The following is a 13,407-nucleotide window of genomic DNA, read 5'->3' on the forward strand; positions in this document are numbered from 1 at the left end:
TATTTTTTTTGTAGTAAAATTAATCACCTCAATAAATATGCTAAATAAAAAATTGACAAGATCACGAGCTTCCCTAAGTTGTGAAGGTCAAATATTTAAGCATACTCTCCACTTGAAAATTTGTAGGACATCCTAGCTTAAAATAATCTTAATACCTCAACACCAACTAATGCTTTTTAGGGAGTCCATTTATGGGACTGTGCCCTTACAAAGAAAAGGAATAGTATTAAATAGTCTACTTATGTTGAGGACATTACATATTATATTTGAAACCCTCATATAATAAGAACTTACTGTAAGGATGAAATCATAAGAAATAAGTTTGGTTAAAAAAAAGTAAAGTGATAATTTTTTTTTTTATAGTTTATAATAATTAAAATGTAGTGCAAGCTAAATGGTGGATATGCTTGATATATATATGCTACATGAATCTCTATTAAACAAAATGAATAATAAAATAATAGTACTTAATTAGAATAGCCATTGTCAATTGATTTTTCCATTGTTGGTACCTTAAGTAATGTCAATTTAGTTCCTTTGAATCTATTTTTTTAATCTAATGCTCTAGACTACCATTAGAACCCTAAAGTAATTTGCAAGTACACATCTTATCTTTTTTGTAGATCTCAACTTGTGTATGGTGATTTAAAGGCATTCAAATCTATTTATTTTGGTGTGTGTACCCATTTTTTGCAAAATTGAAGAGCTTATTAGGTGGAGGATTCTTCCTTGGCAAAAATTATATTATAAAGGCAACAATACAAAATTTAAATGTAAGATAATAGGTATTCATGTTGTATGTTTACTGTGTGCTAGAAAATGTGACCTGCAAGAAGCATGGGTTAACAAACAAACACTAGTTTAAAAGCTTTCAAGTGTATCAAAGATTCATCAAAATGAAAAGAACAAATATCAACTAATGTTTGCTTGGGTTTTGCAACCCTAAGCAACTAAAAAATCCAACCTTCTAGCAACCTCTATAGCTCAACAAAGGCACCCATAAGAGGCCTTGTTGGTGTGTTAAGATGGGGGGATGTTTGATGTGCTCTGCCAAACAAAACAATAAATGAATCTCTTGAGTGAGTGAGTGCAAGTGTGTATGCAAGTAATATATGAATCTTGACTAAATGAGATGAAGAAAACCTCAAGAAATAGCTATGGAGAGAGCCATTCTTGAAGGCATTCAAGGATGAAGATGATATATAATGAAAGAACTAACTAGATATGCAAACTATGATAAAAATGCAAGCTAAAATGAAGCTACAAATGCATGTAAAAACTAAGATTAACAATGCATGATGTAAACTAAATCAGCTACCAAATTGTTAGTATGAACCTACAAAATCACTATAAGAACTCTACCAATGCAAGCTCAAACTACCATGAAAACTCAAACTATAAATGCAAACTCAAATCTCAAACCAACATGATAACAATGCAATAAAAATGAGATCCAAATGCTTGAGACAAGCCCTCTATTTATAGGCTTGAGGGAGGGCTTGGTGAGATGGCATCCAAGTAAGTGCCACATAAGGTGACATGCAAGCCATGCAAATGGTCAAGAATTCAAATTTTGCTCACACATGTATGAGCAAACTTGAGAAAAAGAGTGGGAGACAACAGTGTGTAGGCATGCTATCTCACACATGTGTGAGCACACTCTTAAGCTAATGAGGGGGATTAGAGAGAAGATTAATAATGATCAAGTGAGATTAGAGAAGAAGTAGGCTTAAGAGGATGAAAATGATGAGTGTAGGCTAGGCTTTAGGTTAGGTTTAAGATTAAATTAAATAAAATTTAATTTAATCATAGGTTTAGAGGAATTAATGGGATGTGAGGATTTAAATAAATAAAATTTATTTTAAAAGGGGGGAGAGATGGAGGATCATGTGTTAAATTAATTTAACACATTAAGGCTAGAAGTATTTAAATAAAATTTAAATACTTGGGAGAATGAACTCATTTAATTAATTAGCTTAATTAAATAAGTAGAGGAATGTGAACAGTATAATTAATTAATTACAATGTCACGAAATTTTTAAAAATTAATTAATATAGTTTTTAGGGACAATTTTAAGCGTTTACATTTTGCCCCTCTTTGATGTGATGTTGGAATAACATCAGATCAAAGAAAAAAAAAAAGGTTGCCCTAGAGAAGGAAGGAGTCCTATGGTGACGACAGAGGAGGAGGGTGCCCCCTTGCAAAAATTACAAAAAAAATAAATTTTTGGCAATTTTTGATAAAAAGGTCTTAAGAAAGGAGGAAAAGAAGAAAAATGGGAATAAATGACAACATTTGCATGACTTGTAGGTAAACAAGGGACAGATACGGCTCAGGGAAGAGCAGGGGTCAAATGGGGTCCGCAGGGGGCCTATATAAGCCTTTGAGGGGCCCAAAGAAGGTCATTGTCACACCGCGAGCAGAGCATATAGAGCTGATATGGACCCTATTGATTGATTGGAGCTTCATGAGCATGTGTAGGAGTACCAACGAGCAATCGAGATGGACCCACCGGTAAGTCATCTGATCCACTTCGTGTTTTGGTAGGTTAGGCTAGACTAGGCACATTTATGAGGTCATAAATGTGCTAAAAAAAGGTCCGAGTGGAGATGATAGTCTCTACCCTATCATCTATGTAGACGACAAAGCGAGGATCTCAACGTCCATAGAGACGATAGGATACATCTTGTCGTCTACGCAGACGCCAAAAGAGGGAAGAGGGGACACGAAGACGACAGGATCCAAACTGTCGTTTGTGCGGATGAAAAAAGGTAGCAGAGACGACGAAAAATACATCGTCGTCTTCACAGATGACAGAACATGGTCATTTGAGACAAATTGGTATCTGCGCCAATTAGCAGCTCTGCGGATCGACGTCTACGCAGATCAACGTCTCCGTGGATTGACGTCTATGCAGATCAGCGTCTCCACTGATTGGCATCTATGTAGATCAGCGTCTGCGCTGAAAAATGGCCATGCCAATTAGGGTAGAATAGGGGGAGGCAAGGGAAGATGCCCCACTATAGGGACATCACAAGCTATTAAAACTGACGCTCTGCATGTCTATGCTGCAAGAGGAGACGGTGGTGTTTAAGTTGAGGGAGCACTATCCTCCAACCATGATGATACAGGAGAGGCTGACGGATGCAGATTGGGGGCATGTACTGCTATGTGGGCTAGAGCATGTTCACAAGTGGCCAGATCTGAGGGCCCATTCAGCACAGCTATCAACTCTCATAGAGCGATGACACACACCCACTAGGAGTTTCCATCTTTCAATGGAGGAAACTACAGTCACACTCTTGGATGTGTGGTAGCTCCTATGAGTACCAATCAGAGGTGCGTACCTAGAGTATGTACTAGAGGGTTTAGATCCATTTCTGAGAGAGTGCTTTGGCCGACGGTGATGGAGATTACCCATCCAACAATCGTGGTTGTCATGGAGGGGTGCACTAGAGTAGAGGATACCGAAGCTGACAATGTACCTAGCCTCATTGATATGGTAGATGTTGCCAGATCACGCAGAACATGGGTGGCCGATCGGGTGGGCATGAGTGCTAAGCACTCTGCTATAGGAGGAGAGAGTAGTCTACTACTAGGGACAGACTATCCTGGCTGAGTTATATCATGATTTGCACATGTGTGCATATCAGACCCAGCGCACTATGGGACCAGGACTGACGCTACTGATGGTCTGGTCATGGGAGCACATTGGAGTCACACAGCCAATTACTCAACAAGAGACCAGGCAGGCTGGGGAGCCGTATGCCTGCAGATACCGACCTCCTATCCAGTATACATCGATGGAGTCTATGGGATTCTGGCATTGGTGTATAGATGAGATCATTATGTTCGAGTGGACTCCTTATGACGAGGTAGAGCGGTGGGGGCAGACACTGGCAGTAGGTGGGGAGGATGACATGGAGGATCAGATGTATCTCCTGTACACACAGACTGACTGCTGGATCATTGGCTGATCCTTGCATGTGATTATGCGCTATACACCTTCTCAGGTGTGATGACAGTTTGGCAAGGTATAGGATACAGTACCGGATAGATTCTTATACCCTGTGGTGTCGCAGGAGTATAGTCAGCTACAGGGACACAGGACCACTGTACGATTGGCCCGAGCATCCTAGATGGGGATGGCAGCAGTGCCATGGGTGAATGGTTAGCACAGGGGAGATGCAGGTATGACACCAGTGTACACACAGTGGTAGGCAGCCTACCAGCCGATTAGGCTTACAATGCTAGGGGCACCTCCACCAATAGAGCAGGCACAGGGGGAGGGAGATGGAGTAGGGGATGGTGGATAGGCAGCTATGATGCCACCACTAGCACAGGGGGCATAGGAGGGACCGCACAGGTGCAGAGTCTGAGCGAGGAGAAGGCCAGAGCTAGCACTAGCACGGGGGCCAACACATAGAGCACACCAGGCATAGGCACATGCATAGCCCTAGGCACCACCACAGGGATAGGTACAGGGAGAGGACCTAGATATGGTTAGGGCCGAGAGGGATAGCCTATGGACAGAGGTAGCTTGACTATAAGGGGTAGCACATATGCAGCAGGCACGAGCTGTCAGCTTAGAGCAGGCCATGGGGGCCATACAGGCAGAGCTGTAGGTGCAGAGGGCCAGAGGAGATAGCTTAGAGCAGGCCATGGTGGCCATATAGGTAGAGCTGCAGGTGTAGAGGGCCAGAGGAGACAGTGTACATGAGGCCTTAGCAGCCCTACAAGCATGGGTGGATGTAGGGGAGTTTGCAGGGGTGGGCACCCATGCAGAGGCGGGGGATCGAGTAGAGGTAGAGAGGCTTCAAGTGGAGGTAGCCGCCCTATAAGCTGAGCGGGCCACCCATCAGGCGTAGCTAGATGGATATCGCAGGCAACAGGATATAGCCATACAGATGGTACAGCCTGGGGCAACCGTCGCAGTGATGCAGGAGGCCCTCACAGCTAGCCAAGCAGAGACACGGGCCATACGAGAGGCAACCTATTATAGGTCACTTTATAGGGAGGTTGTGTCTGCTGATCGGAAGCAACCAAATTTTGAGAGGGGAGCTAGCTCATGGATCTCTGGAGGCAGAGCCAGATTAGAGCAGTTTGTAGGATAGTAGAGACCTCCTCGAGGGGGGGATACAGCGGTGTAGGGCCCTCACAGCCAGCGACTTGATTGTATAGGGTGATCAGTGTTTTTGACAGATATGTGTAGATGCAGCTATTTTGATGATGTATTTGTACTACATGATTCTACATGATGCATATGGACTATATAGACATTATTTTTTTGAGATCTATACATGACATGATTTGATGATTCTATGTGTATGGATGTATGTGATGCATATGTATGGATTTATGTGGATACTAACGTTTGTGATGCAGGATGTGATGCTACGTGATGTTTCTTGTGATGTATGCATATATATATGATGTCTAACATGTGTGTGATGCAGATTTATGAGATGTATGCATGGATGCACTATATATATGTGAGATGATGTATATGCCCCTAGATGTGATGACTAAAGTGTATGTAATTAATGAACTAATGCAATATGATAAAATGAACTAAAAAAGTCTAAGGAACACCAAATGAGATGAATCAAATGAATACTAATGTAATGGAAAATGAATGAATGCAATAATGGGAAGTTAATGCAACTTAATGGAAGTGAACTAATAAATGAATATCTATCATAACTGTCACTCATAGAAACCCAGTAGCCTAGCATAGGAGGGGGGAAATAAATAGGATCTTGTCTCAAGCACGACTCGAAGGAAACCCTAGACTACATGCATCCTAACTATATGATATCAAGAGATTCCATTGTGTTTATATGGAGAGCACACCTTAAATTGATTTTGCAAAATGAGTTTATGCATTATATGCTATAGAAGCATAAATGTCATGACTCTTTTGCGTGGACTAGACATACAAAACCATAGAGACTTAGGAAAATAGGTGTAGTTTGCATAGTCATGATGGATCAAATGTCATATACGCAATGGAGAGGTATGGGCACACCCAAAGTCTTTTAGGGATCTTTGGTGGGATGTGTGCTAACCCATTGCCCCCATTACACAACGCATTAACATAACCTAAAACTAACACACATGAAGTAAAGCCTCAAAAATAGATCATACCACAAAAACATGTGTAGTTAATGATAGCTATTTCGGGATGACCAAAATATGGAAGATCAAGGTGCACCATAAAAGGCTATCACTAACACACAAATAAAATCAACCAAAAAGAAACCTCATGACCAAGTAGTCATTCAGTCCACAGTTCCTGCCAAGAACCTTAGGTCTAGAAGTAAATGTCACAATGTCGCCTATAGGAAGGATTCATCCTATGAAAGTGTGTTGAGTTGAAATGTTAAATGATCATAAAATTTTTTGTTTTCGGCAAGGGTTGTGAAGCGAACAAGTTTCTTGTAGCATTAAGTCTCAAATGGTGATTTTGTGTAAGTCCAAGGGTGGTCACTGTTTTGAAAAAGCTCAACATAATGGGATGAAAATCACTCGACAAAAAATGCCTCGTGAACTAGAGGTCTTTCAAAAGATGGAGTGAAATGGAGCCTCGTAGGCAAGAGGTCTTTTATTAGATGCGTGAAACGTAAAAGGCTAGATAAGACTTTGCACAAGGGAAGTGGAATGGTGGAATGGAATGAAGTGAAACGAGCCTTATAGACAATGGATCAATCCATACTTTTTTCAGGAACATTTTTCTACTTGTTAGGGCTTTTTTTCAAGAACATTTTGTGAATTTTTTTGGATTTTCTGATTTTCTAATTTTTTTGGGTTTTTGCGGGACTATAAACACTATACAGGAACTACAAAGGCTCAAGCATAGAACCACTTGAGATGCTAGATATTTATAGGCTCAGGGAGTGGATCTCCCTCTGGAGTAGCAATCTGATATGCCCCAGAACCATATTTGGCTGTAATGATAAACGGACCTAGCCAATTTGCCTCAAATTTTCCTTTCTTTTAACGGTTCTGGAGGTTCTTCATGTTATGCTGCAAAACTAAGTCACCCACTTCAAATTCCTATGGCTTGACTTTCTTATGATACTAAATTTGAAGGCAATTTTGATACACGTGGAGGCGGTTTAGGGCATTCAGCCATCTCTCATCAAGGAGTGCCAGCTCTTGCAAGCGAGCAACTTGATAGTCTTCTTTGGATATCAAATTATTGAGAGAGATTCTGAGGGAAGGGAGCTCAATTTCGATGGGCAAGATGGTTTCAGAACCATAAACAAGGGAAAATGGGGTGGCTCCTGTGGGGGTACAGATGGAGGTATGGTAGGCCCATAGGGCGGGAGCAATTTGGATGTGCCAATCACGGCTAGTTGCATCAATGGTTTTTTTAAAGATTTTCAAGATGGTTTTATTGGTAGCTTCAACTTGGCCATTGCCTTGGGGGTAGTATCTGGTGGAAAAATGCTGGGTGATGTCGAATTTCCTACATAGTGTGGCAACCTCTTGATTTTTGAAAGGGGTTCCATTATCAGTCATGATATCTTGAGGTATACCAAAATGACAAATAATGTAGTTCAGGATGAACTTCAAAATCTATTTTTCGATGATGTAGGTTAATGGAATAGCCTCGACTCACTTTGTGAAGTACTCAGTGGCAACAATAATGTACTTGTGGCCATTTGAGAAATTTAGGTATACTTGACCAACAAGATCGAATTCCCAACAGGAAAAGGGCCATGGAGTGATGGTGGGCTGAAGGTCTTGGGCGGGAGCATGTATCAAATCACCATGTTGTTGACATGGAACACATCTTTTTACAAATTGATATGCATCTACTTCCATAGTGGGCCAATAGTAACCTATCCTAAGAAGCTTTTTTGCTAATGTAAGGCCGCTAGAGTGGGTACCACAAATCCCTTGGTGAACCTCTTCTAACATCGTTCAGGCTTCATCTGAACTGAGACATCGAAGGAGGGTTCCATCAAAGTGTTTTGGAAAAAGTGTATCACCTAGGATGGTATAGCAAGCGGTACGATGGACAAAGGTTTTGATTTGGTTTGGGGTGAGGGCTATGGGAATGATTTTGTGATATAAATAGGCAAAGATGTCAGTATACCATGATGACTCAGGACCAACAATCTCATACACCAACTCTGAATCAGTTTGCTCATAAGCAGGAGTAAAAATATTCTCAATGAGAAACTCACATTTAGGACTATATTCTGGCATGGCAATCAAAGAGGCAATAGTAGCCATGGCATCTGTTGCTTTATTATTAGCCCTTGGAATCTGCTGAAAAACAATCTCTGTAAAATGCTGCTTAAGATCCTCAACTATTCTACGGTAGGGCAAGAATTTCTCATCCTTAGTGTGGTATTCATCTGTGACTTGTTTAATGACCAATTGTGAGTCTCCAAAGACAAGAAGGTTTTTGATATTCCATCTGATAGCTTGACATAGTCCTGTGACTAAACCTTCATACTTAGCTATATTGTTTGTGCAAGGGAATGAGATTTTATAAGACTTTGGAATGAGATCCCCTTGTGGTGTCACAAACAAAATTCCTACCCCCGATCCCTTTTGTGTAAAGGATCCATCAAAAAGTAACTTCCATGGTGTAGTAGGGGCTAGGGTCATAATTGTGTCATCTGGAAAATTGGCTAAATTGGGATGGTTCCTTTGAAGGGGAGCTTCAACAAGCTAATCTGCAATTACTTGTCCTTTAATGGCCTTACGATCCTTATAAACAATGTTGAATTTAGTCAAAATTAAGACCCATTTTGCTGCTCAGCTAGTGAGGGCGGATTTTGATAACAAATACTTGAGTGGATCTATCTTGGCAATGAGATATGTAGTATGATTAAGCATTTAATGGCATAGTTTTTGCGTACAAAAGACTATAGCCAAACATTCTCTCTCAATAGTAGTGTAGTTTAACTCATAGCCGATTAGTGTTCGACAGAGGTAATATATGGCCTACTCATTCCCCTTATCATCTAACTGTGCCAAAAGTGCTCCTAAGGCAATAGAAGTAGCTAAAATGTATAGAATCAATGGTCATCCTACAACTGGAGGATTAGCCAAATATGTCTTAATTTTTTCAAATGCTTTTTGGCATAGGCAATCCCATTGAAACTTGTTTCCCTTGCGAAGAAAATGCTGAAGTGGATGGACTTTATCTACTAGTTGTGATATAAATCTCCTAAAAGATTGTAACTTTCCTTGAAAATTGTGGAGTTGTTTCGATGTGGTAGGTGGAGGCATATCCATGATGGCTTTCACTTGTGTTGGATCTACTTCAATACCTCTTCTTGACACAATGTAGCCTAACAGTTTGCCTGATTTGACCCCAAATACACATTTCTTAGGATTAAGGTGTACTTTATATTTCTCCAACCTATCAAAAATAATGGTAAGGACATCAATGTGGGATTCTCTTGTCTTGGATTTTCCTAAAATATCAACATAGTCCTCCATTATGACATGTAGAAGATCATGGAATATGGTAGTCATTGCGCATTGATATGTGGCGTTGGCATTTTTCAAGCCAAAAGGCATGAATTGATAACAAAAGGTTCCCTATGGGGTGGTGAATGCCATTTTATGTTGATCTTCTTCTGCAATCCTGATTTGGTTATAACCAAAAAACTCATCCATCAAAGATAGCATCTCATGTCCAACAGTCAAATCCACTATGATGTCTATGTTAGGAAGTGGAAAATCATCCTTAGGACATGCGAGATTTAAATTTTGAAAATTTGAACAAACATAGATGCCCCCAGATGCTTTCCCTATAGGAAAAATGTTGGAGACCCACTCAAGATAGTCAATAGGATGGATGAATTTTTCCTCTAACATTTTCTGTAACTCTGCTTTGACTAGGAGTGCTACCTTAGGGTGCATTTTGCACAACTTTTGCTTTACTGGTTTAATCTTGGGATCAACTGTCAAATGATGTACAACCAAATCTGTATCTAAGCTAGGCATGTCTTTTTATGTCCATGCAAAATTGATTTTTCCCTTTTTTAAGAATTTAGTCATGGCTTTTTGTTCCTCAAGACTTAAGGTAGCAGCAATGTAGGTGATTTGTGGACTATCCTCTATTCCCAAATTGACTGGAATTGTGTCCTAATTCAAAATAGGTGATTTTTTTGGTGGCAAGGATCTAAATGGCAAGTCAAGCTCTCCCTCTTCTGGCACCTCTAAGCGGTTTTCACTAGAAGATGCATCCTTTATTTTATCTTTTTCTTCATCCAAAAGCGCCCTAGGGGAGTGTTCACTAGAGGATGTTTCTTTTGTTTTTCTTTTTTTTTTTTTTTTTTTTCACTTTTGCTACTAAGAGAGTTGACTTGGCTACCAAAGTAGGCTTCCTCATTGTATTGGATCTCATGTCTGTATTCTTGAAGATTCTTAAGGCCAAAAAGTGCCATCACTGCTTCATCAGACTTACAGATATTGAGAGCTGGTGGTGTATCTTGAAGGTCCCAGTCCATCATGTCTGGATTGGTGAGAGGTAGGTTAATGGATGAAAGGTTTTCTACGGTAATGGCATGGACATAATTATCTAGGTCATCTTCAATGTATTGGAAAGGTACTTTGAAGAATTCCTCCTCTTCAGTCTCAGAATTAGGTTCAACCGTACAATAGTTGTCAGCAAATGATACCTTGGGTTTAATGGAGCTCAATCCCCATCCTTTAGGATAGCTATTAGCTTCTAAGGGTTGTCTAGTTCCATCTTATTTCAGTCCAAGGTCAGTACCATGATATCCCATGTTTTCAATAATGGGAGGTGCCTTAACATATTTATCCTTAGGAAACTCCACAGGTTCATCTTTTCCATCATAATATAGCCAATCTAGGATATTATCTTCCATGTGCTCATCACTAAGTGAACCCCAATGCTCAAATGTTTTCTTGCTAACTTGCATGGTTTCCTTATTAGTAGAAGGTGACAATTGAGAAGGTTTTTCAAAGGAACGAGGGGAGAGTGATAGTTGTCCCACACACAAGGCATTTTCAAGCTTATACTCTCCCATTCCTAAATCAGCAAAAGTGACCTTCTTTCTTGTGGTGTTAATTTTAGTATCTTCAACCTTCTCTTTTCCCTTGTGGGAGCTTGAATCCTCATTAGCTAATTCTGGTACTGTTGTGGAAGGTGGTTCTGTTATGGTGAGAGATTTAGGTACAGTTTTGGTGAACTCACTTATTGGACAAAAATTCATTGGTGCACCTTCCAATCTTTTACAAAATTCAAAAGGAGTGGGATCCCCTAGGATTGTGATCTCTCTTCCTTGGTGGGGGAATTTCAAGCATTGATGATAGGTGGATGGGACTGCCTTTAGTGTATGTATCCACGGTCTACCAAGCAAGATGTTATATGGAAAATCCAAGTCTAAGACATGGCATTCCGTATTTATGATGGCTGGTCCAACCTTTAGAGGCAACATGATGACTCCTTTTGATTATCTTTCTCTTTCATCATATGCTTTTATTATGATCCTTTTATTAACATCTAGGAGATCCTCTGGTAGTCCTAAGAAATGAATCATTTTCAATGTACAAAGGTTCAAACTGGATCCATTGTCTATAAGGACTCTTTTAATCTTATGTCACTGTATAAGGACTTCAATGTGGAGCGACAAATTATGGTGGGGATTAGGACCCTAGAAATCTTTATCTATAAAGACAAGGTGTTGTTGAGCGGCAAGGTTTCCAATCATAGCAGTAAATTGGGAAGCATTAATATTTTCAGGAAAACGAGACTCTAAAAGAGCCTTCTCCAAGATCTCTTTATGGATGGGTGATGTGGTAAGAAGCTCAAGAATGGAGATTTGTGTAGGAGTCTTACCTAGCTGGGACAACACATCATAGTGAGAAGCGAGCCTTTGTGAGGTGGATGGCACAGTAGGCGCATGCGACATTGTTGGACTAGTGTTATTGGGAGTGGTAGCTTGCAAAGTGAGTCTTCCCCGTCAAGTGGTGGCATCACAATCAACCGCTTGCAAGACAAGAGTATTCACATGAGCATCTACTTCTTCAATGTGACCACATAAGGAGTCAAACCTTGAGATGTGGTTAGTAGAATGATCATAAGGTAATGCATTTGATGTGGATACTTGATTCACATTATTGGTATTGTTATTATCATTGTTGTGATCAGGAAATGGTTTTTGAAATATCTTCAATTTAGCATTTTTAGAAGTTGGACCTCCTTCTACTTCAATTTCCCCATCATCAACAAGGTTTTGGATAAAAACTTTGAGCTGGATACATTTGTTGGTGTCATGTCCTTTGATACGATGGTATTTGCAATATTAATTTTCCCTATACCACTTTGACTTTGGTTGATTTTCATCAAAAGGACATGTGTTAGGAAATACCATCAAGTTGTGATCCACTAATTTTTGAAAGATGGTCTCCAAAGGTTCACGAAAGTTAGTGAACTATCTATTTTGATCATAGTCACATTTGTAGTTGTTGAGTGGAAAGAATTGTGTTTGATTTCTAGATTGTTGATTACTTTGATTGTCATGATTTGAATTGTTGTTGTTTTGATTGCAGTAGTTGTTGTTGTTCCCTCCTTCAAGGTTTTTGACATCAGTAACACCATCATGTGTAACACCCTTATTCTTGGACCAAAATTTGGGTTTGCTATTGTTGTTTGACTCATTGTTGGAGGATGATGAATTATAATGTTTGATGGTACCTTTTTCCAAAAGTCCATTTTCAATATTCTTGCCCTTTTTGACTATAGTGGAAAAGTCTTCGGGGCTAGCCATTTTCATGTGGAAGGACATTTCGGGTATCAAGTTCTTGATAAATATAGCCACAAGATGGAAATCCTCAATTTTATATGGCATACGATTAGCAAGATGTCTCCACCTTTGTAGGAAGTTGGCAAAAGTTTCTCCATTTCATTCTTTTGTGTTGCACAAGTCACTCAATGAGGCATGATGTTCAATGTTCTAAGAGTATTGTGCTATAAACTTGCTTGTCAAATCATTGAAAGAAGTAAAGGAGTCCTGAGGTAAATTCATTAACCACTCAAGTGCGGGGCCTCCAAGACTTCGTGCAAAGAGTCTCTTAAGATAGTCATCACTGTAGGCTACCTCTTGGCACAAAATGGAAAATTCCTTGAGATGGGTGATGGGGCATGTCTCTCCCATATACTTGTCAAATTTGGGTATTTCAAAACCAGTTGGAAATGGCACCATATTATTGGATTTATCAAATGGAAAGGGACAAATTTCCTCAAAAGAGACATCCTTCACCCCTTTGTTGTTCATGTTAAGGACCAAATTTTGCAATTCTTGGAATTGTTGAGCCAAATCTTGATTAGGTTGCACTTATGATTGTTGGGTGTTCACAAATCCACCTCCTAAATTGTAGGGAGTCCCAAATGTAGTATGAGGTGGTGG

The sequence above is a fragment of the Cupressus sempervirens genome, chromosome 3 (genome assembly GCF_028749045.1).
Source record: "Cupressus sempervirens isolate cs-2001-9-10 chromosome 3, ASM2874904v1, whole genome shotgun sequence".
In the NCBI taxonomy this organism is placed as follows: domain Eukaryota; kingdom Viridiplantae; phylum Streptophyta; class Pinopsida; order Cupressales; family Cupressaceae; genus Cupressus; species Cupressus sempervirens.